Source organism: Emydura macquarii, unplaced genomic scaffold (assembly GCF_026122565.2).
Source record: "Emydura macquarii macquarii isolate MOO-44397 ecotype Brisbane River unplaced genomic scaffold, CSIRO-AGI_Emac_v2 contig_2834, whole genome shotgun sequence".
NCBI classification, from domain to species: Eukaryota; Metazoa; Chordata; order Testudines; family Chelidae; genus Emydura; species Emydura macquarii.
The window spans coordinates 4,379,796-4,407,212 of NW_027132971.1; the positions used below are offsets into that span (position 1 = coordinate 4,379,796).

Here is a 27,417-nt window from a genome sequence, read left to right on the forward strand (position 1 = left end):
TTTTTACCAGGTGATTTAAAAATTGATCCAATTACATCTTTTCTTTCAGAAGTATTACAGGTTAGTAAATGTAACTATCAACTTTACTCTCTTTCCATATGATATACAATTTTGTTTTATTACTCTACTTTCGTTAGGGGTGTCAGACTCCTGGTCTGCTCGATGTATTAATCCAGTGCCCATGACAGATTCTGATTCTAGCAAATACAAGCTTTCATAAATAAATAACATCAAATAAAACATTTCTAGGCCTTGTGGTTGCAAAGAATGTGTTCTGTTGCATTTCAGGTAGCCTGAAACAATAGCTCTGAGGGATGTGAACTGACCCCATTCATCTTAATGGGCAGTTTATCTAATACATCGTATAATTAAAAGTGCAATTTGGTCCTTCCCACAGAATGAATTTGACATGTTTGTTCTAGTGGCAAAAATAGAAGGGACACTATGTAAAGGTTTGTAAGAAAGAAAAAAAAAAGGTAACCATTATTAACTTTTGCCTTAACTCTCTGAATGGCAGCTGATGGAAAATGCCAGCAAACAAATGCAGCAGTTTTAGGGGATGGTATACACGCCTCATCAAGGGTTAAATTGTTTCATAATATACTACTGATGACCATCAACTTTGCTGTTCAAACTCACCTCTTCACCCGTTTTCTGTGAGCTTTGGGCTGCCCAGAGTCAGAGTCCTGACAATACTACAGGAGACCGGACCCCAGGTCCCTGCCTATAACAGAGACCCTAAGCTGCACATTTGGGCCCAGTGCTCCCCACCCACCCCTCATCACTTAGGGGTGACGAATATTTCACTCTCCTTGGATGGACCTCACTAAATTATCCCAGGAACAGTGTAAGATTTTACAGACTGCAAAAACAGTAAAGCAGCAGAAAATTGAGAGAAACGGAAATTAAATAAAAGGTAAATAGTTCCAATTATTCCTCAGTGTGAACTCAGCTTCACCTAAATAGATGCAAACCTGGGAATTATATCAGGCAGAGACAGAATGAAATGTTCACATCTTTAGAGATCACTGGTTGTGTCGGTCACTCTAGGCTGTTAAGTTCTTATTATTTCTCTCTCTCTCACCACCACCGTTTCACCTTTTGAGGTCAGCATGCCCCCTTTTCTAACAGCCCCTTTCCCCTCCTCATGTCTTTATTATGAAGCTGTTAGGTGTGATCTTCTGTTACTGTACCAGCCATGGAGCCCGTGTTGTATTTATAAATATAATAATAATAATGCATAAATATAATGATGTCTGTGCAGATGCCATATCTTAGGAAGAGTAATGTTCTTGGTCTCTTTGGTCTTAAGGCCCCTAACATCTCAAAAACTCCTTTGATCTTCTTTATATGCAGTTATCTGCCTTCTCTGCACAACGGGCTTATTCTCCAACTGACAATGGACCATTGATTTAGAAATATTTCTTTCAGATCACATTAGCATTCCCTTTCCTGCAACAAGGAATCTTTTTCTTCTCCTGCCCATACACAGTAATGAGAACTGCACGCAATACTTATACATTACATCACATTTTCAAGCCCTGTAGAAACATTAATTAATCAATTCCCACAATAACCCTAGGTAAGTACTAAGTACTATCTCCATTGTACTGATGGGGAAAGTGAGCCATAGAGAAGTATAGTACTTTAGTGTCACAATATCAGACCAAGCATCCCGGCTCATATGCCTGGCCTGAGATGACTAGATCACACCTCTTCTTCAAGACATTTAAAAAGTAACATTTAAAGAAAATTGATCCAAACTGGGCTACTGAAACAACTTCTCTGATCAAACAAAACTAAGCACTAGAGTGCACAAACCACGTGCAGCTCATTGTGTAAATGGCACGCAGCTCTTATAAAGGGACAGAACTGAGATGTACCATTCCTGCAGAAGTTTAGGGTCTGTCTAGACTACAAGTGCAATGGCAGCACAAATGCAGTGCTGTCGCTACGCTGCTGTAGTGCAGACACTTACTTCAGCGATGGAAGGGGTTTTCCTGTCTCTGTAGTAAATCCAGCCCCTCAAGAGGTGCTAGCTAGGCCAACATAGCTGCATCTACAGTGGGAATTAGATTGACCAATGGGCAGCGGGTGAAGCTTCTCCTGGGGGAGGCTAGCTCCCTGTCCCACCTCTTCCACCTGCAGCTCCACCCCAACCCCCACTTGCCACATCCCCCTTTTCTCCTCCCTCTGCCTCTGTTCACTGCATCCCTCCTCCTGCCCTTGACCCTCCTCTCTTCCACTCCCCTCCAGGACTCCCACTGCTCGCACTCTCCACCCTTTCCCTGAGCTGAGCTTATTTATTATGCACCATGCAGGTTCCCAGGTGGTTGAGGAGGTGGTATCTGCTACTCAGCTTCATGGGTTCATCAGTAATCTACTGGGAAGTCCAAGGGACCCAGAAAGCTAAGTAGCAGAGACTGCCTCCTCAGCCAGTTGGGAACCTGCCTGATGTATAATAAATAAGCAAAAACTTCTGGCAGAAGCTCACTCCCAGCAGGGAGGAGAAGAGGTAGGGCCATCACGGTCCAGGCATTCAGCGGCAGGTCGGCAGTGGCTAAGCCAAGAGAGGCTTAACCTTCCCTGGCCTATTATACCTGTTGCCCATGTCCACACAGGGCATGACATTTTTCACAGCCCTGAACACTGTACACTAAGTTTTAAGTGTAGATGAGGCTTCAGGAATGAATTTTGCCTTCCCTTATGGAATTCCCCAGAGTGCAGTGGGAGTGCCAATTCTGCTCTACGAGATATATGAGGGCTGTGGGAGGGGAGGGAACAGGAACTGCATTTCCAACAAGCGAGGAAGAGGCTCTTTATGCTTTCTCCACTTGAACACTTGTGTGGTTTGCTTAGTCCCCTGAATTTCACATTAAGGGTGTTCATGTGCTTTTTGTCCTTGGAGTGACTTACTTACTTGTTAAATACGATGGGCATTTGTGATCTGACATTTTGTGATGAATTACAGCTGTTGGGTAGACTACATGTCAAAGGTGACATAATTTCCCTTGTGCCTTACTCTGAGGCAATCAGCCATAGCTTGATTGGATATTAGTTTTTCTTTCTAAACAGTGTGTATCATTCTGATTTTTAAAGAGATTTAAGAGATGCCGATGTGTTGTTCTTGTATTATCTGTAACTTATGTACACAGGAGTAATAATGCAGTCTGGGCTTATCCAATGTATGGGGGCTTTTTGATTAAACGCTCTTCTAATCAATTTGGCTCTATGGCTAAGATGTAACACTGTTAGCAATCACTATTAATGATTTTTTTTAAAGGTGTTTTCTACTGTCCCATGAGAGGGGGCACAGATAACGGTAAGATTCACAATGGCATGTTACACAGTGACATGTACCCTGAACTGTACGTAGTGGATAAAAAGTAACAAAGCTCAGTTGAATTGGAAAACATGCTATGTTAAAATATTATATAAAATTAGCATAAATTGACATTTAAAGGGATGAAACAAACTTAATGTGTTTAAATTGAAAGAAATGGGATTAGGAAGTTTCAGAGTTTCTGGTCCGCACACAAATCATTTTTAGTAACGGACCAACACTTTATCGGAATAAGATGAAGCATCCACAACTGGAGCAGATATGTGCTTTGAACAATTTATTTTAATAAGACAAGTTTGCTACCTGGGTTTGGACACTTTTTCTGGGGTTGCTTGGCAACTTGTGGAGAAATGAAGGGAAGGATGAAAGCGTTACTATGTGCCAATGAAATTCACTATCAAGGCTGCTATCCTTTCCAGTCCCCACATCACAGCATCTGAATGCCTCGCAATCTTTAACGTATTTATCCTCTTACCAGCACCATGAGGTAGGGAACCTGTATCTCCATATGGATAAATTAAACAGTAATAAGTCACCAGGACTAAATGGGATTCACCCAAGAGTTCTGAAGGAATTCAAATACGAAATTGCAGAACTTGACTGAGAACCTTACTGCATTACGCCAGCCCCAAGAAGCCAGACTGGGATCTGTGCTGTTCAACATAATCCTAAATGATCTGGAAAAGGGGGTGAAGACTGAAGTGGCACAGTTTGCAGACAATATTAAATTACTCAAGATAATTAAATCCAAAGCTGATTGCAAAGAGTTACAAAGGGATCTCACTAAACTGGGTGACTGGGCAACAAAATAGTGGAAATTAAAAGTTGATAAGTGCAAAGTAATGCACATTGGAAAAAATAATCCCAGCTATTCATACAGAATGCTGGGGTCTAAATTAGCTGTTACCACTCAAGAGATTTTGGCATCATCATGGATAGTTCTCTGAGAACATCTATGTGCAATGGCAATCAAGAAAAGTAACGGAACATTAGGAACCATCATTTAAGGGATTGCAAGAAAGAATATAATGCCACGATAAAAATCCATACTACACCCCCATGCCTTAAAATCTGCATGCAGTCCTGGTTGCCCCATCCCAAAAGAGATTATATTAGAATTGGAAAAGGTACAGAGAAGGGCAATAGAAATGAATAGCAGTATGGAACAGCTTCCATGTGAGGAGAAGTTAAAAATATTGGGATTGTTCAGCTGAAAGAATAGACTAGGGAGGAATATGATAGATTCATACAGTCATGAATGGTGTGGAGAAAGTGAAAAGGGACATGTTATTTACCTCTTCACGTAAAACAAGAACCGGGTCATCCAATTAAATTAATAGGCAGCAGGTTTAAAACAAATATAAGGAAGTACTTCTTCACACAGTACACAGTCAACCTGTGGAATTCACTGCCAGGGAATGTTATGAAGGCCAAAAGAATAACTGGGTTAAAAAAAGAATCAGATAAATTCATGGAAAACAGGTCTAAGAATGACTATTAGCCAAGATGGTCAGGGACGCAACCGAATGCTCTGTGTCTCCCTAAAGCTCTGACGGCCAGATGCTGGGACTGGACAACAGGGGATAGATCACTTGATAATTGTCCTGTTCTGTTCATTCCATCTGAAACATCTGGCACTAGTTACTGTCGGAAGACAGGATACTGGGCTAGATGGACCACTGGTCTGACCCAATACGGTCATTTTTATTTATAGATGGAGTACTGAGGCACAGAGAGACTAAGGACAAGATTTTCAAAGAGATTTAGGTGCCTAAAGGTGAAGATACATGCCTACTGAAATTTTCAACAGCACCTATGAAGGTTAAGCGCCTAACTGCTTAGGCATTTTTGAAGATCCTACTGGGCACCTAAATACCTTTCAAAATTTGGCACTAGGGGACTTGTCCAAGGTCACACAGGAAGTCTGTTGCAAAGCAGGGAATTGAACTCAGGGCACCCATGCCCCAGTCTAGTGCCCTAGCCACTGGACCACCCGTCCTCTAAAAGGATTCGTGAAGGATTTACCTTCACATTGTTTCCCATATCTTGAAGTGTCCTGACTAAACCTGGCAAGGAGAGGGAATCGGGTGACATCACCACTTCTACTAGGTCAGGTTCCTGCTGTTACCCCTCCATAGAGTGTTAATTTCCTCCCCCAGCATAATGCTTCTACTTCTTTCCTATTTTTCTCCTTTTGTTTTCTGACTAATAAGAGCCCATCTTAACCAGGTAGGACACGTCTACCTTTGGAACATTCCTGTGACCTAAGAAAGGTAAACTGAAAACAATTCCCTACCAGTATGGTCAGTTTGCCAGGTTTCAAAGGGGCTAACAAGGGCATGAATCAGGTGCTGTACCTGTAATTTTCCAAGCCAAGCTGCAAGTAAGAAAGTCAGACAGAAGCTTCTAGGGGCATGCACAAAAGGGGGAAAGCAGGGGTTGGGATGGGGGAAGGAAAAGGGAGCTCCTTCCGGGGCTGGGGGATAAGGGGGGAAGGCAGAGCAGAAAGAGTGAGCTAGCTAACTAACAGGAAAGCAATATGGAAGACTGTTTAAAAAAAAAAATGTATTTAACTCTTTAAGTGTAAATACTGTAACTGGTTTTTCATCTTTTTCTATGTTTATTAAAAAGTTAAAATGTATTTTATGGTGACTGTACACAATGGAAGTAAGCCAAATTCAATGCTACACAAACTCTGGACCACACGTAGCTGTTTAATTCTGCAACAGTAAAACAAGAGTTCTCCAACAAGGTTCTCTACATATATAAATACAATAGGCATTCTACATATTCTTATAACAATGAAATACTTGAAGCTTGCACAGAGAATATCTCCAAATTCAAAATCTGAGTAATCATTATTTTTAAAAAGGACATTTTCAGAAAAATGTGGCTGTTTTATTTCATTAGTCTGGGGGGGGAGGAGTAACTATTTTCAGGGCCTTGTCCCAACTTACTCTACATACCTCTCTGACCTCACTTCCACCCACTAGCCCTCAACACTTCCAGATTTTATGTCCACTGCTCATCACAGTTGACCATCACTTTTTCATATGTGTTGCCTCCACCTGTCAGAAGATGGCACTTCCCTTCCTTCCAACAAGCCATTCAGCAATTTTCCCATTCATATTTTGTTTCAAAACTTCTTGCATCTGATTGTACCTACACATGTTATCTTTCTCCATTCCTTTCTCCCCCCTTTTTCTCTCTATGATGGTACATGCAATCACATGCTCTTGCTATTACAAAGCATTTTGTGGTATTTTGCAGAAGAGATGCTACGTAAATACATTGCAGAAAAAATATGCTAAATACACCTACACTGTGTAAAAATGGAAAGACAGAAAACAGCTGTAGCAAAACACAAGCACGTAGAGTTTTCTGAAGAAAATAACCTGATAGCCTGGTTTCCTATTCAAGCTTTGTTTAAAATTCCATTGAGTTACTGATCAGAACTCAAAGGCACAATAAGGATTGTTGTTTAGTTAATCGGATCATAATACCTGGATTTTTATTCTCAAATATCATATTGCAAAAGAAAAGAAAAGAAAAATAATGAAGGCTTTATGTTCTCTGCTTAGTAAAATATTTGTTTTCTTTTAGTTTCATGACGAATTACATATGGGGAGGCCATTCAAAACAGAGGAATAGAGAATATCCACAGCTAATCAATGTAAGTATTATATTTATAAATTCCAGTGTAATTTAACCATTATTTTAAAAAATATATCAAATAATAAATACAGGTGTATTAAATGTAATGTATGTTTCATACAGGTGAACATACAAGTGTATTAAATGTAAAAAGACATCTCTCATGGCCATATTTTTAGCAAAACTGCGAAGCCCTAGTGGCAGTTTATTACCTACGTATTTTTTTTCTATTTCTGTCCAAGATTAGTGCAGTTTGCTATGAATTTTTGAGAGTTGTCAGGATGAATCATAGTGAATCATGAATCAAAATGATTGCAGTCTGCAATGAATGGATTTTTTTGAAGGGGGGCCCCCTCATGAAACATTTAACATGTCAGTGCTCCCCTCTTTATGTGTCAATCATAAAACGAGTTAGGTAGAACTTGTAGGTCACTGAGGTGGTTTAAATCACTTTAATTTGCTGAAACACATTTATCTAACCAAATGTGTTTGGATTGAGTGAATGGTGTGATGTGTGGCCAGCTTTTCAGCAACATTTCTGTTTTAAAGCAAATTTGACTTTTGGATTACACGGGAGTGCCAATCACATTGTGTCAGTGAGTAATCACTGGAACTGGGCATTGTAATTGGACAGTGGCAATACTGAAAAGATGTATCCCGGCTCAGCCTCAAAACAGACTATTTTCTAGTCAGTGGGCCAGATACATCCCTGGTACACCTTCATTAATGTTAATACAGCTGCACCAAGTGGTAGTGACTCCATTAATTCAGCAGAGTTAACCAGGGATGAATTTGGCCCTGAAGTTATAGCTAACAATGCAACAGATTATCCACAGGAGAAGGGTCCTTCACATGCAGAGCTCCTCTTTGCCACTTGGAAAGTGGGCTCAAAGCCTCTGCAGCATGCCCTCCTAGGACCTTATGGAGATGCTCTTCATCCAGTCCTGGGTCTGTGTGAAGGAAAGGATAGAGCTGAGGAGGAGGAAGAGAGCCAGAGAGTGAGTGGGATAGGAGCAGGGCTCATTGTGAGGGGAAAGTTCTCTCCCTCTGGCCTCATGAAAAGTAGCCGTAAAAGTGAATACAGCTTTAAGAGTGGGCAGCATTACTTTATTACTATCCAAACCACTTTCTCCAAATCTGGCCATGAACATACTCCTCAGTGTTGATTACGTACATGCCAAATTGCAAATTTCAAAATTCACCCTTTGTTGAGTAATCTGTGCATTTGTAGCAGGGGAAAAAAGGAAGAGGGGATGGTGTTATTAATTATGTAATACTGGAAAAGTGGGGGGGTTTGGCCCTTCGAACTCAAACAATAGCTGAACAGATTTTGCACTTTCTTTGGGAAGTGAATAAGCAGAGAAAACTTTAAACAAAAAGGTTTATGTAAGTTTGCAACCTTGCCATAGTGTTGGCTGCCAAACAAATGGTATTATGTATGGATTTTTATGTGAGGCTTTAGAGATGTTATTGAAAATACTATATTCACCTAGTTATTACACTGGTATGGTAACAGAAGGCTGCATCTTTAATGCTTTGTCAATTGCTGGGTGAGCATTAAAAATGTGGTATGTTTGACACAGTAAAGAAGAGATTTAATTCTTGAGGCTGCCAACTGACCGAGTTTAGTTAAAGGACAAATGATTAATTGAATTATTTGAACAGAATTCAGCGGATTTGGGAAGTCTTTTACAAAATCCTCCTCTTAAAATTCTTAAATCCTTAAAATTCTTAAATCCTCCTCTTAAAATTCTCTTACAATCAAACACAGACTATATGTGGTAAAATATTTCCTCTTCAAATTTTAACGTAGCTTGTAATCAAACCTTGAACAGTATTTAGAACTTAGGAGCTACCCTAATGAATCAGATTAATGGTCTGGCAAGGCCAGTATCCTGTCTCTGACAGTGGCCAGCGGCAGATCCTTCAGATAAAGGTGCAAGAAACCGTAGCAAATCTTTTTTTACTCCTGGATTAAATAGTTTTGTTTTCAATATGATATTTAGGTAAGTATTTGAAATAGTGAAGCAAATAAAGACCTAAGCAGGTTCTTATTGTTATTAGCAGTATTACTGTAACAATGGAGTAGAATCCCCTTGTATCCCCGAGAAGTACCAAATGGAAACCAACTCAATGGTTCTATTTTCCACATGTCTAGTGGAGCCAGTCTGTACACAATGACTTAATACCTTGCTGATCCTGGGATCTCTTTCTCACAATAGCTGCTGCTGCTGGGTGCATTTGTGAGAGTGGGTTTTTACAGTAGGGATTTGGCATTTTTACAGTATTTTAAAAACAAAATTATAGTAGAAAATAATAAAGATTTTATCCTGTGATAAAATGTAATAAGACAGAAGTCTCTGACTCAGTAAGAAAGTTAATAACTAACAGAATAAAAATTATTTGGCATCTTTCACCTGGTATTCTTTAGTTTACTGTTCATAAAGGATGAAGCTATTATCATAATTATCTGGTTAAAAAAGTGTTCTCCTTGTAACCATGTTGTTCTGTTCCTTTCCTATTAACATTATATTGGAAATTGCCAACTAATTTGCACATATGCATTTTAATATGAAGTTTAACTACTTATAAACTGCTTCTTCACTATAACTTCCACAAGCGCAATGAGAAGTACAAAGTCATTAGGACAACCCATTAAAAGCTCAACCATGTTTATCTTGTTAAACAAAATCTTTGCACTAAACTAGGAAATTATAAAAACATCAAATAACCCCGATTTTTAACAGACATCCTTGAAAAATAAACGGGTTTAAATCACAGCTTTGTGAACTCAAACTAGTTTTAAAAACCCAAACAATACTTCAAGAAGTTCACAAAGCTTTGAACTTTATGAGCTTCTGCCATTCCAGAGTAGAATCTGTATAATATCATGTACACAGCTTCTTAGATTTTATCTATACCAACCATGACACATTACATTAAAGAGTTCAGAGTGGAGAGAGGGTATAGATAAGTTGCCTGGGAGCTGTAACAGGGGTGCCTAATTAACCTTAGGCACACCATACCTACCAAAAGTACTCAACTGCCCAACACGGAATTTCCCTACGGGTAGATGAAAGATGAGGTCAGATCACAGGCAGAGAAACTTGCAGGAGTCAGTGCAGCACCACGCTGTGTAGGAAAGACAAATCAGAAGCAGCAGGAGCTGGAGCAGACTCAGGCGCCACACTCTCAAGTCTAGGACTAAGAGCAGAGGAAGAATGGGAGTGGAGAATAATTGACAGGAGCCTTACCACCTGTTCTCTGTAAGGCAGCGGTACCATATTAGGTCATAGGTTTTACTTGAAAGGTGGAGGAAAGGAGACATTAAAATTAAATATGACTTGCTAGATCTATGCGAGACTTAGGGCCTGGACCACATTACAAAGTTAAGTTGACGCAAGTCGTCTTGAGTCAACCTATTTCTGCATGCATCTACACTCACGTTTCTCTCCCACCAGTGCAAGTGTGCTATTACAGCCACACAGTAAAACCACCTGCCTGAACAGCAAGGGGCCATGGTCAACCTACTGAGGTTAACGCAGTGCAAGTGTAGACACTGTGTGATCTATGTCGACCCTAACAATCCTTGAGCAGCTATCCCACAATGCCTCATTCCCTGAGATAGTGACCACTCTGGCCACAATTTTAAAACTCCACTGCCCAGGGATCACACAGACCAGAAGCAACTACCCATCTCCTTTAACCTTCCCCCCTCCCCCCATTTTTAAATGGTTTTTCCTGACTGCCCAGCTTGGCGAGCACACGTAGGAGCTCTCTCTTGTTGCATACAACTGCCCATGACAGCTCCACACATTAGATGCACTTCTGCCTGAAATAGATCCTGGGCCTGTGAGGAGAAGAGTCTGTGCCAGCTCAGCTATGGACCAGCTGTAGAAATGTGGACATCTACAAACAGATTTCCTGGAGGAGGCAGGCAAATGGGCATAGACTGGAATCAGCAGAAGTGCTATGGGAAAACAAAGGAACAGCAACGGGCAGACCACCAGTCAATCAGGTACTGTGCTGCAGATCTGCTGCTTTTACAACACGCTCCATGCCATATTTGGTGAAGGCCTCACCAGCACCACAAAGGCCACTGTGGACCTCCTGGAGGAGCCCAAGATAGAAACCCCTCTTACGAACAGAGGGAAGGAGGAGAAGGAGAAGCAGGAGGGAGTCGTGGAGGATGGCTTCAGCCATGCCATGAGCCAAGACCTGTTCAAGATTCCACCCCAGTTTATCCAGCCCTGCCAGCTGAGCATGGACGACTCCAAAGAAAGGAAAAAGGACATCAGGTAAGTGTATGCATGAGCTTTCCTTACAGTGTTTGAGTTGTAAGGGTGCCTGGCTCATCCCCAAGTTAACACGACACAGATGTCGACTTTTGCTTGTTTTTTACTCATACAAGACGAGGCAGAGATATAACAAACAGGGGTAGAGTTGGATCAGCTTTTCATTCCCCTCTTGGGTTGGGTAGGAGGTCCATGCAGAGTAGTTTGTTTATGTACATAGGGTTGTCCTTTTTATCCTCCTGAAAAATGTCAATGAAAAACTTGGAAATACTCTGCAATCCTCTCCCAAAGGTTTCTAGAGATGGCTACCTTATTTCTTCCTCTGTTGTAGGATGCTTTTCCACTTAACCCTGCAGTGAGTTTGGCTGACACCATTGCAGTCAACAGGCTACCGGCATATAGGCCTTGCAGCTTTGGGATAGTAGCAGCAGCTGTGTTCTCTGTGTGTTACGGTCAGGAATGAAATATCAACTAAAACCACCACCACTTACGGAAAACAATATTCAATGCCATTCCCTTATACTTGTACCCATGAATAAGGATCAAAATTGTATTGCTTCAGAATATGTAACAGAAAATCCCCACCCCACAGGCCATGCTCACCATGGCAGGGGCTGGAGAAAGGCGCTGTGATGAGGCACTCCAAAGCTGACGTGTCAATAAGAATTTCTTATTAAAAGTGTTTATTGGAAGAAGGGAAGGAGTTTTGAAACTTCTCTCTCCTTTTCCATTGTGACTGTAAATCCTATGGTAACATCTGTCTCTTTTGATCAGCAGCATTTGGCATGGCAGCCTCAATGGGTGCCCCTCTCCCCACCTGCAGAATACCTGACTGTGACAAGAAGGAGAAAGAAAGGGATGAGGGAGGACTTGTTCACCTAGAGTCTGTGCAGCACAACTGCAAACAAAAGGCTTGGCGGGCCAATATGACCAATATCATGGTGAAGGAAAGAGAAGACAGGAGCAAGAACCAGGAATCGCAACGGAAGGAGAGAGAAATGCACCAGACATAATGGGGTTTCTCAGGCAGTAAATTCAGATGCTCTAGACCCTGGTTGACTTCCCATCCTTTGCAGTCCTTGGAGAAATCCCTAGTCATTGCTCCCTACACACTCCTATATACCACATGGTATAATGGGCCTGATCCTTACCCCTCACACTCCACACTGGACAGCAAGGAAAACCACAGCTTCACACACACTGACCTATGAGAACTATGGTTGGTGTATGCACAGCCACAACAGGCTACATTTGTGCACTGAAATGAACAGAAATGTTTGCTCTCTTTCCGATTTTAAAGTTCCACTCTGTTAATTTATGTTAAAAATTTGTACTACATTGTCTGTGGTTCTCTCCAAATTGTTTTTCTGCACCATTTTTCTCACTTAATAAAGTTCTATTTTTGGGGAATGCAATTATCTTTATTAGTTTACAACCCATTGCAGAATGCATAGTGGTACTCAAAGCACACAATACTTGAAAATGTACAGTAAGCACCACATAATCCACAGATTCCAGAAAATACCCCATCATATTTATATATATGTTCTGCAAGCACTACATAATTCTTTGCAGCACCCAAAGCTCCAGGCCCATAGAACAGCCCAGAACACTACTGTGGCTGTGCTCTTTCAAAATCTCCCTCAACAGCGTAGCCCCATGTTGGGTTCTTGTAATGGGTTCTTGTAATGGAATTGCATCTGGCTGTTCAAAGTCAGCAGACAGCTGCTCCCCCTCCACCCAAGTGGCATGTTTTCTTCCTTTACCTCACGGATATTATGCTGGACACAACAGGAGGCTATAACCACTGGGATATTTTTCTCACTGGAATCCAATTTAGTGAGTAACCACCACCAGCATACCTTCAATCTACCAAAAGCACATTCAGCTGTCATTCTGCATCTACTGAGCCACTAGTTGAATCTTTCTTTGATTCCTCTGTTCATCAGGCAGGGGAGCAAGGGGTTGGCTATGTTCCCCAGAATCACTACTGTTATTTCAAAATCATCCATGGAATCAACTGATCAGGAAAGAAAGTCCCTGATAGTAGCTTTCTGAACAGTCTTGTGTTCTTAAAGATGGAAGCATCATTCATCTTTCCTGACCAGCCCACACTGATGTCAGTGAAGCATCCCCGATAACCCATTAATGCTTGCATAACCATAGAAAAGTAGCCTTTTCTGTTGATGTACTCTGTGGCAAGTGAGCAGGTGCCAAAATAGGCAAGTTCAAAATAGACCATTTATTGCCTCACTGCACTTTGGGAACCCCATTGCTGCAAATTTATCCATGATATCCTGCGCATTGCTTAGAGTCACAGCCCTGCATAGCAGGAGATGATTAATGGCCTTGCACAGTTGCGTGACAATTGCCCTCTACTTTTGATCTTCCAACTCCAAAATGATTTTGCACCAACTGGTAGCGATCTGGTGTTGCAAGCTTCCAGAGTGCGATTGCCATTTGCTTCTCCATGTCAATACAGCTCTCATTCTGGTGTCTCTGTGCTGGAGGGCTGGGCCCGCTTGGCACACAGATGAGGGACGTGGCCTTTCACATTCAAATATTTTCCAGTCACCACTGGCTGCTTTACAATGTGAACCCAGCAGTCAATACTCATTTCTCAGGCCCAGAAATGGCACTCTGTCTGCAGTTGCTCTGTGAATACCACCAACAAGCTTGAATTGTTTTTCGGTGTGTCCCTTAGCAAATGTTCCTTGAAGAAATAGTCATGTCCCTGCTTGTTGCAGTACTTCCTGAGGGTCTGTCAATACAAGAGAATGGTGCATCATGTATTTGCAAAGTTCATGAAAATAGTGCAGAGATGTGCGGGCTCCATGTTCTGTCAGAGAAGGCAGGCACTGAAAAATGCTGTGGGGATTTGTGGGATTTTTTTTTTTAAAAGGCATGACATGTTTGGGATAGGGAGGACATTTTGAATTGGAGAAGGTTGCATGCTGAGAACTTGACCACCTACTCCTAGAGACCTCCTATACCACAACACATTGCAAAAGTTTCCAAAGATATTGTGCTGGACAGCAGAGAGTGGCACACTGGGATACTTGCCTATGGCACACTGCACTTTGAATCAACACAAGCACTTCACGTAAGTACACACAGCACACACACATAAGCAGTCAAGCATATACATGCCCGAGCAATATGCAAACTTCAGTGGCTGAACACAGACATAACTTGCATCGACCAAAGTGTGTGATATAGATATGGCCCTAATATTGCTATGAGAACAAGAACTTTTTTTTTTTAATTTAAAGGCCTTGCAATGATGGAGGACTTTTCCGTTTAAAATTTTTATTTTTTTAAAAAAACTAAGAAAGAAAGAAAAAACCTTAACTTATGATCTCTCCCTCATTGACCCTCCTTTCAGCTTCTATCTCCTTGGTCCCTTGTCCCTCTTCTATTGCTTTCTCCCCAAAATCTTGGGCACAATTGGGTGATACATTCTTACGAAGTTAGTTCTTTTAGGGGAAAAATTTAGTACCTAAATTATTTGCTATAGGATTCTATCCTTTTGCCATGAACCACTTTTCACTACATATGCAAAAGTGTTTAATAGGATAATTAATATCAATGGAGCTCTTCTTTACTGGTCATTTAATGACTGGCCACAATATTAAGCAACTGAAATGAGATGTTTCTACTTGGTCATTAAATGAACAATAAAAAACTCCAGTGGACCCATTGTTGGCTAATTATGATTTCTTCCAATGTTTTGATTAGACAGAGACAAGATGCTGGTGGCTGTGATCTTTCCAATGAGGAACAGTCTAAGTCGCTGTTTGAAAGACAGAAATTTCTGCTTGTGTTACTTTAATCAATGTTAGTCTTGCCAAGGCCCCTTAGAGCTCAGAACTTACTGGCTTCCTCTAGCTGTGTGCAAACTATGGCAAAAAACCCAAAAATTTCTAAAACAAAAACACTCCCCCTCTTCCCCCCCCCCCCAAAAAAACAAACCCAAAACAAACAAACAAAAAAACCCAACAAAAACAAACCAAAAACAACAACACCCCACACCATGTCCAGTGGAAGTGTTACATTTTTGCTGGACTGTTTTCCACAAAGAACTTCAATCCATCAGTCAGTTGAACTAATGAACAGTAATGTTATTTATTTTCATCAAATTACAAATGCCATAAAAGGTGCTGTAAAGATCTAGGAGTTAAAAGTTCCATCAGACACCAATTAATTCTTCCAATATGTTGCTATCAAAGCCATTGAAGTACTTTTATTACGAATGCCAGTAATTTACCCTGACAATTGTTCTAGAAATCTCCCTTGTTTCTAATCTATAGACAGCTTTAATGGAACAATTTACTGCTACAATAAATCCTTATTCTATTCTACTACAGACTTAAATTCTGAGACTCAACAGGGGTGCGAGAACAATTTTTATAGTGGGGATGCTGAGAGCCATTGAACCAAATTGTAAAACCTGAATATAATGGAAACCACTTCAAGCCTGTGGATGTGGCAGTACAACCCCTTCCTCCCCCCGCACTCCCGCCCCCTTAGTCGCAGCACCTCTGGACTCAAGTTTGACTTGGAGAAAGATCTTAAGATTGTAATCTATACAGTATGATCTTGCCATTTATGACACCCTCTACAGAGGCTTTACAACTATGGCATGCTCAAATTAGTAGTGAAACACAAAATTGCTAAAAGAATAATTGATCATTTATTATTAAAATATATCTACAAAACACGATGGGTAAAAATCAGCTATAGTGTAAGCAGTAATCACTCCGTTGACTCCAATGCAGCTATGCTGAGGCCGAGGGAAATTTAACCATACATCTTCACTGTACAGTAAAAACACACAGCACTGTTATACTAGATAAATATTTCTATCCCCATTTTACAAACCAGGAAACTAGAGCAGAGGGATTGAACCACTTGCCCAAGGCCACACAGAGAAGAATGGCACAGCTAGGAATATAACACAGGAGTATCCGATCCAAGGCATGTCTCAGACTCCATGCAGGTCCATATGGGCTGCAAAACACATGGGGGCAGGAGGTCCCAGGTATGGAATGGCCCTTACCAGGAGGCAGAGGTATGTATTCTCAAGTGGGGAGAGGAGCAAGCAGGCTGCTCCTCCTAACAGAATGGGAGGAGAGAGTGAGAGAGAAGAAAGAGTGGCTAGAGCTGCTGCTACTTTCACAGAATGGGAGGGGGAGCAACTGCTCCTTTAAGAGAGGGCAAAGGAGTGTGAAGCAGAGGCCTTTCCAGAGGAACTGTGATGCTCAGGATTGAGACTAGCAGCAGTAGGGGAGCCCTGCCCCCAGAAAGGAGATGGAGGAGTGCAGGAGAACAGAGCTCATTTTGCCGGGGATGACAAAAATTGCTAGGAAGAACGGAGTGGAAAAGGAATTAATTTATTCAATTGATTTTGGTAGGGGATAAGAAGAGATGGAGTCAGAGATGATTTCTGGCAGGGAGTGAAGAATCACCAGTGTAGTTAAAGGTGTGGGGGTGTGGTTTTGGGAGAGTGACACTGCAGGTATTTTTCACTAGACCAAGAGGGTATTGGAGAAATTATTCAAGTCCTGTTCTTACTCTTACCCAAGACCACATGAGCAGTGGACACAAACAAGCTGTGCCTCATCAGCAATGGAGAAACCCAACGTCTGATCCTGTCAGATCTAACCCAGACACTTTTGGTTGCTTGCTGGCCCACACACCTTCCAGAGACATGTGGGAGGGGGAAAGTGGTGATATTTGATGTTCAAGTTGTTGCTGTTGGCAGTGATAGGGCCTGGATCCTGTTCTCTAGGGCCTTACCTAAAATGGCAATTTTGCGGGAAATCAGTCATTGTTGCACTACCATGATGCAGATCCACCAATGGCAATAAGATCAAAAGCCCTAAAGTAGACAGGTCTCTGGCATTTTTACATCTAGACCTGGTCTGAACAACTTTAGATAACATGGCAGTCACATGACTCCCAGGATGCACTTGGTAGCTCGGTGAGAGGAGAGACTGGAGTGCATCATGAGAGATGTAGTCAGGCCAACGATTCTGGCCCATAGATGAGAATGGGGGCAGGAGACACCCAAACTACAACTCCTATGAGGCAGTGCAGCACTTTAGGCAGATGAAGTTTCATGATGAACTGACTTGGAATTATTTTATTTTTTTTTTTTTTTTTTGTAAAATTGAAATTTTCTCATGGAAAATTTTGATTTTGTGGGGAAGTGTATTTTTCATCCAAAAAATATTTTAAATGGAAAACTCCCAACCTGCTTTAACTGATATTCAATCTTGCTGTGACACACTTCACTCTTCGTAGTTTTGCTTTCATTGCTGTTTTATGACACTTTTAATAGAGATTTTATCTTACTAAAATGAATGCTTGGATTATTTTTATGGTAAAATTCTACTGTCAGATCCAAACATGCTTATCTCTGAAACGTGATGGATATGAGGCCTTTTGTGAGGATTCCATCTTCAGGATTCTTCCATACTCCCAAAAACATTTATTTCTAGACCTGCATTCCTACTGCATTTTCAGATGGTGGTTTGGCCCAAAGAGGACATTTTTAGCACAGCGTATCACTTGTTCACTTTGACTTGCCTGAAAATCACTTAACTGAAGTCCATGTGCTATTCAACATCTGAGGTACAACAAATTACCGTCCACATCCTTTTCTAATGAAAGCTACCTGGCTACATTTCTCCATTAAGTGAAAATGTTCAAAGGCAAATACCTGCAGCCAGTGTCCATAAGGGAGTTCTGTTTAGCCTTAGTCATGCATTTGGCTCTATATTCCAGTTCCCATTTGCATTGTGTTATGTAATGTGAATCTGTACCTATATACCTTAGCCAAGCACACAAACTTCCAAAGATAAGAAGTGACTGACATCATGAAAGCAATCAGGTTTCAGTAACAGTATTTTTTATATTGTATTAGGAACTGTCAAGTAGGATTAGAAAAAAAATGAGTAAGATTTCCCTAAAAGTGTAAATGGTGTGTCACTTCAAATACCAGGGTAGTTATTGGTTAAGCCCTGACCATGCACCTGCAAATCTCTCCAACTTTCAAATCCACACACTGAAAATGTGTATATGATAAGTCTGAATTCAGTAAAAACGCAACCCTGATGAGTGCAACATGTGACCCGTCTATGCCTAGGATAGGATCTGAAAATGCCAAGGTCAGGGCAGGTTGTAAAAGGAGAGCAGATTCTCCCAACACTGGTGAGTGACACTGAAGTCAGGCTTCCCAACCAGCCACAAGCAGTGCCTCTGATTCCCCACACTGGTTATGAAGAAGCCAAAAGAAAAACATACACAGCCCCCTTTACTGCATTTCAGTCTCTGGCTCCCAATCAGCCACTAGGTCCAGTAAAGAGACCAGTTATTTAAACTCTATGCTCTTTGCCAAAAAGATTTCTCCTGACCCCAAAGGGTCAGCCACAGTACCAGATCAATATAAGTTTGGATCTTACCCAAAATAGCACGCTGCCAGCCAATCCTTTAGTAACTAAAACTAAAGTTTTATTATAAAAAGAAAGAAACAAACTATAAGAGAAATGTTAAAGGATTAAAGCAATCAGACACATAGAATTGATTTGAAAGTCCATATATATCAGGTTTCTAATAGAATTGTGGAGTTTGCAGGCTTGTATAGTCCCTCTGGTGTACATCCAGTACCTGGATGGGCCTCAGTACTTTGTTTCACAGCTTCAGTTCAGCTGTAGATGACTTGATTCAGACGTAGGTAGCTAAAGACTGGTGATTGAAGACAAAATGGATGTGGTACAGCTGCTTTTTATGTCCTTTGGCCTTTTTCATGCTGCTTGTGGAAATTTACAGGAATAAGATGGAGTCCAGAGTCACGTGAGTAATTCCTGGTGACTCATCAGGTATATCCCTGGCTTCTCCCCCTGGGCCCATTGTACCTGTGAATTTCTTTAATGGGCCATTAAGCGGGCTAGTGCTGCAGCCATCCTGTCTGGGGTGTCGCCCAGAAACACAGTACAAATTGAAATATAGATACAAACATATCCATAACTTCCATTACACATATAACACATGAACATAAACATCATCATCTTACTTAGCACATTATAGCCTTTCTAACGGTACGTGACATGGCATAACTCACATGAATTATTATGATTCTGATATATTGATGTTAAAATGCCCTCCTCCCCTCCCCCCCACAATCCAGCCAGTGTCACACAACAATCTACTGAAAAATCAGTGCTAGGAATATTCAGCTTTATTGTGTTTTTGTATTAACAAATCTGTTATACAAAATTATATCTTGTGTATTATGATTAAATTTGTCTTTTTCCAATTGATCTTTATGAAAAAAAATACCAAAAATGGAAAAAACAAGGAAATAGGAATTAAGGATGAGAAAAATTCAAATAGAAAAATGCAAATTAGTAAGCAATTAGTATGCAAATTAGTATGCAAATTAATATCCCTTTCCCAGCTCAGTATGTAGTCAGAATCAATCTATTTTTATTTCTGGGCCAAATCCTGTTTACTTTACTCATGCCACTCAGAGGAAATGAAAGATGACACTGAAGCAGTGGGACCACTAACGTCAGTGAGACTGCTAGCATGAGTAAAGCAAACAAGATTTGGCCCTTGGCTGCTGAAGTCATTAGGAACTTTTTGAGCAATACAAAGTGGATGCATATGCAGAAATCTTATTTGAAAATTAAATAATTCAGTTTTTAAATAATGTTTTCAATATAGATAGCGCAGGTCAGACTACCTCTAAAACCCCTGGGATGAAATCTGCTCAGCACAGAATCCAGATGGGGACAATCACCTTTACATATAGCCTGTCCCCAGGATATTGGGTCAAAGCAGACACCCACCATAAATCAGAGCAACCTCACAGCTATTATAACTTGTATTAGCTGGTAACAGCTTCCACATGGCCATTACACTAGCTGGAGAGTGCCAGAGAGTAATTAGTCGTCTGGCCCTAATCCCATCTCCATCTCCCCTCCATCACATCAGGCAGAGAGCCTTTGAAAAGCTAAACCAACCTGAACCTCTGTGGAGACACTCGCCGAGGGTGATGCAATGGGTGTAACAATCATGCATTTGCCTCAGCATTCATAGATTCCTATAGCCCGCCCTGCTGGAATCTCTTGCATTCAGCAGAGCTTCCTCCTTGTCACTATGGCTGCTATGCACTGACAACTTCAACCTCCCTCAAATTCCATTTTCTTCCTGCTGCACACTTTGAGTGAACCTTCCCTTTTCCCCTTGTTGGCTGCCATGGTGAGACGAGCCAATATGGGAGAAGAGCAGTAACAGCATCAGCAGCCGATAAGGGTTGATCCAGAAAGCAAAAACAAAAAGTTCTCCCCTGATATTTAGTTTACTTGTGCAGAGTAGAGTCTACTAAACAAACTATCCCAACAATGCACCCTCTTCTATACAGAGAACCAGATCAGAGGGTCAACCCCTCCCAAAAACAACCCAAACCATAATCCTCACATATAAACCTATGCTGCATGTAATCCAGGAAGTTTAAAATCTTGAGGTTATGAAAACAGACAATCATTCAAAAATACTAATTGAAACTGCATACGAAGGACATGGGAACTTTTGTGTGAGCTGGAAGGTATTTGCTATTTAAAATAACAAAGGTGACCTAAGGACGAGGAACCCATTAACGAATTAGAGAACTCATTTAGACTGGCTGAGCCACACTGTGGTGACTGTTAGATGCTGATCTTCATTTCAAACCACCCACTCCTTAGAGAGCCAGGCAAGAAACAGGTTCACTGCCCCAATCCTGGAACATTTATAATTAATTTCTGCTTCTCTCTCTCTCTCGTGCGCTAAGAGATGCTTCACACTTGAGCAGATTCAAAACGTTGACCATCTTAATCACTCAAAGTAGAAAGGTTAAAAACAAACAGGAATTGCGAATAAATATTGAAAGAAGTCTATAGCTATAGCTGTTTTTTATAAAGAGATCTTATATTAAAAATATTATATTAACAAATAGGAAAACAAAGGAAAAAGACAAAATATGGAGAAGTCAGACATCAGACAGAGGAAAAGGGACATATTGAAATTTCCAATTTCTAAAACAGCAGGGGAAGATACAGTGCTCTCTCTTGCAAGTTGCTGATCATCTTTCACTCCCACCAATAAGAGCTGAAGACTGAGCAGCACCACCCAAAATCAAGCCCAAATTCAACCATCCAGGGATCTAACAATCCCAAATGGGATCTTTGGGCATTCCCAGATGATAAATATTTACCAATGCTATCGATAACAATTGTGAGTGAGCAATTTAAGTGACAGTTATTCCCAAACGCTCTAACAAGCTGGTTGTAAAGTCATACTTTTTCAGACAAGGGCTGGATTGGGTCAATTCATGGTGCTTGGCTAGTGGGCACTTTTTCCTAGTGGCTGCCATCTTGTGCTCTAAAATGGAAATGTTAATTAAAAATATAATGAGGCCCTAGTTGTTATGGTCAGGAAGACATTTTTCAAAGTGTGACCAGAAAGTAAACTGATGCCGTCAGACTTCACTATGTACTTTTGAGGGAATTCTGATTCTGGCAGCATGCAGGTGGAGCTTTGGTTGTGGACAGAGTTTGGAAAAGTACTACCCCTTCTTTCCAAATCCTCCACCTGCTTTTGTGCCTCCCTTAGAAGGTGTGTTTATTCTTTAATGCAGTGTTAGCATCCATTTGATGTGCAGAAATATGACTAACCAGTTAAAAATCATTCACAAGGCTATCAAGAAATTAAAATGGCCAGATTTCTGATTTATAACTATAATCCATTACATTCAAATTACTTGTACCACACTCAAAGATAATACGCACTGATGTGAACATGGAAACAATGAGAAACGGACACACTGGTATGGATAAATATAGAGGCTATATATAAATCTATTTCCTAACTGGGGTAACAACCCCAAACTACCTGGCAGCAATGCTCAGATGAGGATCTCATCAGGCCCCACTAGCCCCAGTGGACCATAAACCTGAAGGTGCGTATGAAGGCCATGACCCCTCTACAGTTTCAGGCATGCAAAGGACCCTGACTGGAAGCCAGAGTCCTCAACTGCTCCCCTTCCCCACCCTGGAGGAAGGGGAAATAAAAGAAGAGGGAGCTACAAGCTATGCCATACATAGAGATGCAACCTCTCATCATGCAGGGCTGTGCCCACTGACTTACAAGGACATCAATTGGATTGCTTCTAATTCACCAGCTGCACCGGAACCTGCCAAAGTAGCAGGAGCCGTAATTTAACCCTGCCCCCCAAAACCACGCCTCCTGGACGCTGAGTTGAAGGGGAAAGTGCCCACATGGCAGTTTGCCAGTTTTATCATGTGGGAAAAATCCTTTCCAGACCTCACAACTGGTGGTCTGCCTAGCTCCAGCACCATTAGAGATCCAGCAACTAGATTAAGAATGAAAAGAGTGGGCCTGAAACAAGAAGTTCACAATGGCTACACAACCCTATATCTGCCAGCTTCATGCTCCACTACCATCAAACAGGAGCCAATCACTCAGCACCAGAGGAAAGAGAGAGGCAGTAGTCCCTGCATGCTGAAGGCAAGGGGAGTGGGAAAGAGGAAAGGAGAAGGGGCACATGGAAACCCTGCCTCAGGTGCTCCCACTTGACTCCCTCCCACTGCTTGCCCCATCAAAGCCACATCCCAGCTGGCAGGGTGAGCTTTTGTATTATTTGAGCCTGAAAGCTTTGAGTTTATTGGGGATTCTTGAAAAGAACAATCAACCAGAAAACAAAGGACTTTTTCCCTGCCTGATTTTAACTTAGAAATATCAGTCTTGCCTTTCCTGTAAGAATCCTTGGGTTACTCGGATGTGGATAATGGGAACTTTTCTGTCCTTCTTTGAAATGGGAGGAGTGGTACACCTTTAACAAACAGAGTTTTTCTTCTAATTATTTTAACTAAATAGGTGTTAACAAAACAAATGGTCTGCTCCTCAGATGGAAGCCAAAAGAGTAAAAGTGTCTTGTACAGTCTGAATAAAATTCACTTTCCCTCTCAGTAGGGCAAGTTTTATTTCATTTGTATATTCAACATCATTAGCCCACTAGTTTTCTGGTTGTCCTCATAACCCTCAAAAGTAGATGAAACTTGAATTTCTAATTTAAAAACAAGCAGGAAAAGAAAGTCTTAGGCTTTGCCTATATTAAAATATGCACAATTTTAGTTTAGTTTTTAATATTGATTTAAAAACCAATGCAGGGCAAACCTCCTATTGTCAACGAAAACCAGGTTCAAATCAGTTTAAGACAGTCTACATAAGGGTTTGCATCGGGTTAAATAAACTGATTAAAGATGAACTTTTAATATAGACAAGGCCTGAGAGAAAAAAAAAATAAAGCTTTCAGGCCTTTTCTTATACAGCATAAAGAAGAAATATCAGGCACAAATCACTCCCCCGCCCCTCCACACACTTTTTGCACATCATCTTTAGTGACATGTTTCTCTTAAGGATGAAATTCAGTAACAAATGTGTTCCGTTTTTATGATGCAGAAACACACCAAATTACAGAAACTAGAGAAATAATTGAGGACAGAACCTTTTAAAAGGAGAGATGTACAACATACCTTGAAGATTTTTTTAAATGAGGGAGTTTGACTCATGGATAGTGTTTCCTGGATTTTTCCAACTAAGCTATTTTGTTGGTCCTTTTATACATCAGACTGAATGGCTCAGCTGTGGGGCTAATTTAATCCTGTCTGCTTCTAGACAGCATAAATTAAAACAATCCCTCGGAGGAGGAAATAAAAGGCAGTTAAAATTATCTATTGATCCCATGCCTGCTGAGCCCACCCTCTCCTGGTTTTCTAACAACACACTAGTGAGCTGAGCTAGTGGGATTAGTGTCATGGATGTGACTTTTCTGTATTTGCTTTGTTCTGGAAGTGCTTGGTTCTGATCCCATAGAAAGCTTCTGTGTTATTCTTTACAATCATAACACTTTGCTCTTCTACACCAGCTGTAATGAGGTGGGTAAATATTATTATCCCTTCAGAGAGGAGAAATGCCTCGCACAAATTCACCTAGCAAATCAATAGCACAGCACTCTGGACTTTTGCCTCTGTCCCCATGCGCTAATCCAGTGTTTCTCAACCTTCTAAGTAGCAAGTACCCCCTAACTTCTGAACATTTTAATAAGTGCCCCAACACTCAATTTTCCATGGGATTTTATATTTACAGACTAATGTGAGCCATACGTTGGAAGAAGGGCTGAGTATATAAGGCCGTGAAATGACAGATGTCAGATCTAGTGTGCCTAAGGTTACCACCTTTATACCAGGAGTGCGCAACTCAAGTATGTACCTGGGTTAGAGGTGATGTTGGCCAAAGCTAGGAGGCTTTGAGCGGCATGCCAATGCTGGGGAACATAAAGTGCTGCGCCAAATTTTTTGCCATAGATTTGAGAGGAGGATGGGGTGAGAGAGAGACAGGGAAGGAGGACGAGAGAGAGAGAGAGAGAGAAGAGAGGAAAAAGAGGATAACTGGTGAAATTGACAAGTTTTCTGGGCACTGGGCTTTGAGCCAGGGAAGGGGGCTGCCACTTGGGCAAGTTGCAGGCGACTCCCACCTGGCTGCCAGCCCGAGAGGTGGGTGACTGCCACCCAATCTGAACTGGGGCAGAGGAGGCTTCTGCGCTGGCTGGTACCCAGGGATGTGGGCAGGTGGCTGCTGCCTGTCTTCAAGCTGGGGCACGGGAGGCTGTCCCTTGGCTTGGAGCCGGGGCGTTGGTGGTTGCCACACAGCTGCGAACCCAGATCACAAGATGCAGGAGGCTGCCACCGAACTCCCACTCGCTGCCACTTGCTTCCCAGCTGGGAGCTGCGACTGGGCGGGAAGCGGGGGGGCTGCCGCCCGCCTCCCCCAAAAGCTGGGGGCTGCCACACGCCTCCCAGCTGGGAGCAGGTGGGAAGCGGGCTGCTGTCACCTGGCTTCCCCAGAAGTCAACAGCTGCCGCCCGCCTCCCCTTCACTGTATTTTTCCCCAGGTACCCCCTGCCTGTGTCTTGCATACCCCAGGGGTACGCATACCACAGGTTGAGAAACTATGTTCTAATTTCCAGGCCATGTTCACTGAGACTCAGATCTCCTGCACATCGCAGGGCACAGAACTTCACCCACCCATTCCTGTAACACACCCCTAATCTGAGCTATTGAAGGCCTCAAATCATGATTTAAAGACTTCAAGTTACAGAGATTCCACCATTTACTTTAGTTTAAACCAGCAACTGACTTAGTGCCCGCCCTATGCCGCAAAGGAAGGCCAAAAAAGAAAAAAAAAAAGCCCCGAATCTCTGCCAATCTGACCTTGGAAAAAATTCCTTCCCGACTCCAAATATAGTGATCAGTTAAATCCTGAGCACGTCACCAAGTCCCAGACACCTCGGAAAGAATTCACCATAGAAACTCAGAGCACTCCCCATCTACTAGGCATCGGGGATATTTGCTAACAGCAGTCGCAGCTGGGCTGCATGCCATTGTAGGCATTTATACCATCCTGACCATAAACTTGCAAGCTCAGTCTTGAAACCAGGTAGGTATTTTTTGCTCCCACTGCTCCCCTTGGAAGGCTATTCCAGAACTTCACTCTACGGATAGTTGGAAACCTTCCTCTAATTTCAAGCCTAAACTTGTTTTTGGTGAGTTTGTATCCATTTCTTCTTGGCCAAAATTGGTGCTTCCTTTTGCTAGTACAGCACAGGCCAGTGCGCAGTGTTTTGTGTGCAAACCTGTTTACTAATGACTTAAGAAATTGAAAAAGAAGCATTTCAAGATGTTAGTTCTTACATTTAATTCCTCTAATCTCCCAGAAATATCTAGTGGTGTTCCCTGGAAAGATACATACAACAGAAACTGCATTATGTATAAAAATACTAAACCACTGCAGATAAAATTTGCAGATGACACAAAGATTGGCAGAGTAGTAAATAATGAGAAAGACGGGGCAGTCATACAGAGCAATCTAGCTCTCTTGGTAAACTGGGCCCATTCAAATAAAATGCATTAAAACTAAATGCAAGACCATACATCTAGGAAGAAAGAATAAGGCCGTACCTACAGAATGGGAGACTATATCCTGAAAAGCAATGACCAAAGAATTTAAGTGGTCATAGTAGACAAAAAAACCAGCATTGCATCAGGAGCTCATGGGGACAAGAAGGGCTAATGCAATCCCTAGATGTATGAACAGGGGAGTAGTGAGTAAGAGGCCGGAGACGATTTTGCCTCTGTATATTATACTAGAATAAAGCGGACAGTGTGAGTATCCGTTTTAGAAAGGATGTTGAAAAACTGGAGAAGGTGCAGAAGAAGAGCCACAAAAGCGATCTGAGGGTTGGACACATGCCTTACAGTGAGACACAAAGCACTCAGTCTGTTTAGCCTAACCACAAGAATATTACAGTGTATAGATTACTGATTAGAGTATGAGTACTTTTATGGGAAGAAAGTGACAGGTACTAAAGGGCTCTAATCTAGCAGAGAAAGGCATGACAAGAACCAATGGTTGGAAGCTGAAGCCAGACAAATTCAAATTAGAAATAAGGCACTTTAAAAAGATAAAAAAAATAAACAGCGAGGGTGATAAACCATTGGTACATACTGCTAAGAGAAGAGATGGATTCTCCATCTCTTGGAGTCTTCAAATCAAAACTAGACACCTTTCTGGAAGATACGCTTTAGCTAGACACAAATTACTGGGCTCAGTACAGGGGAAACTCTGAAATGTAATCAGCATTGTACACAAGGTCAGACTAGATGATCTAATGTTCCCTTCTGGCTTTAAAAATCTAATTACCCATGAATCATGAATTTTCATACCGTGCATTCTGACTTTTTTAATAAGAAACTGAAAACTAGGGGTGCTGAACTTATTTTGCCCAATTTCAAACCCACTCACATATAATGGTGTTGAAATTCGAGTCAGATGTGTAAATTAGTGTTTTTTACACCCTTTGGGTGAAAAAAGGAGTGGTGTATGTGTAATGTAGTTAGCAGTATTTTCCACTGCAGCAGTAACTTCCAGCTGGGATTCAATTTAAAGTAACCCAGACTGGTAATACTAGGAAGCTAGTCTGTGAACAAGAAAGCCAGA

General features: G+C 41.5%; 1 protein-coding gene across 1 annotated transcript in view; it reads right to left on the reverse strand.

Annotated features, from left to right (window-relative positions):
* The window catches only part of RNF150 (ring finger protein 150), a 171,462-nt gene that overhangs the window by 56,521 nt on the left and 87,524 nt on the right, over positions 1–27,417 (reverse strand). The gene's annotated exons all lie outside the window — the stretch shown is intronic.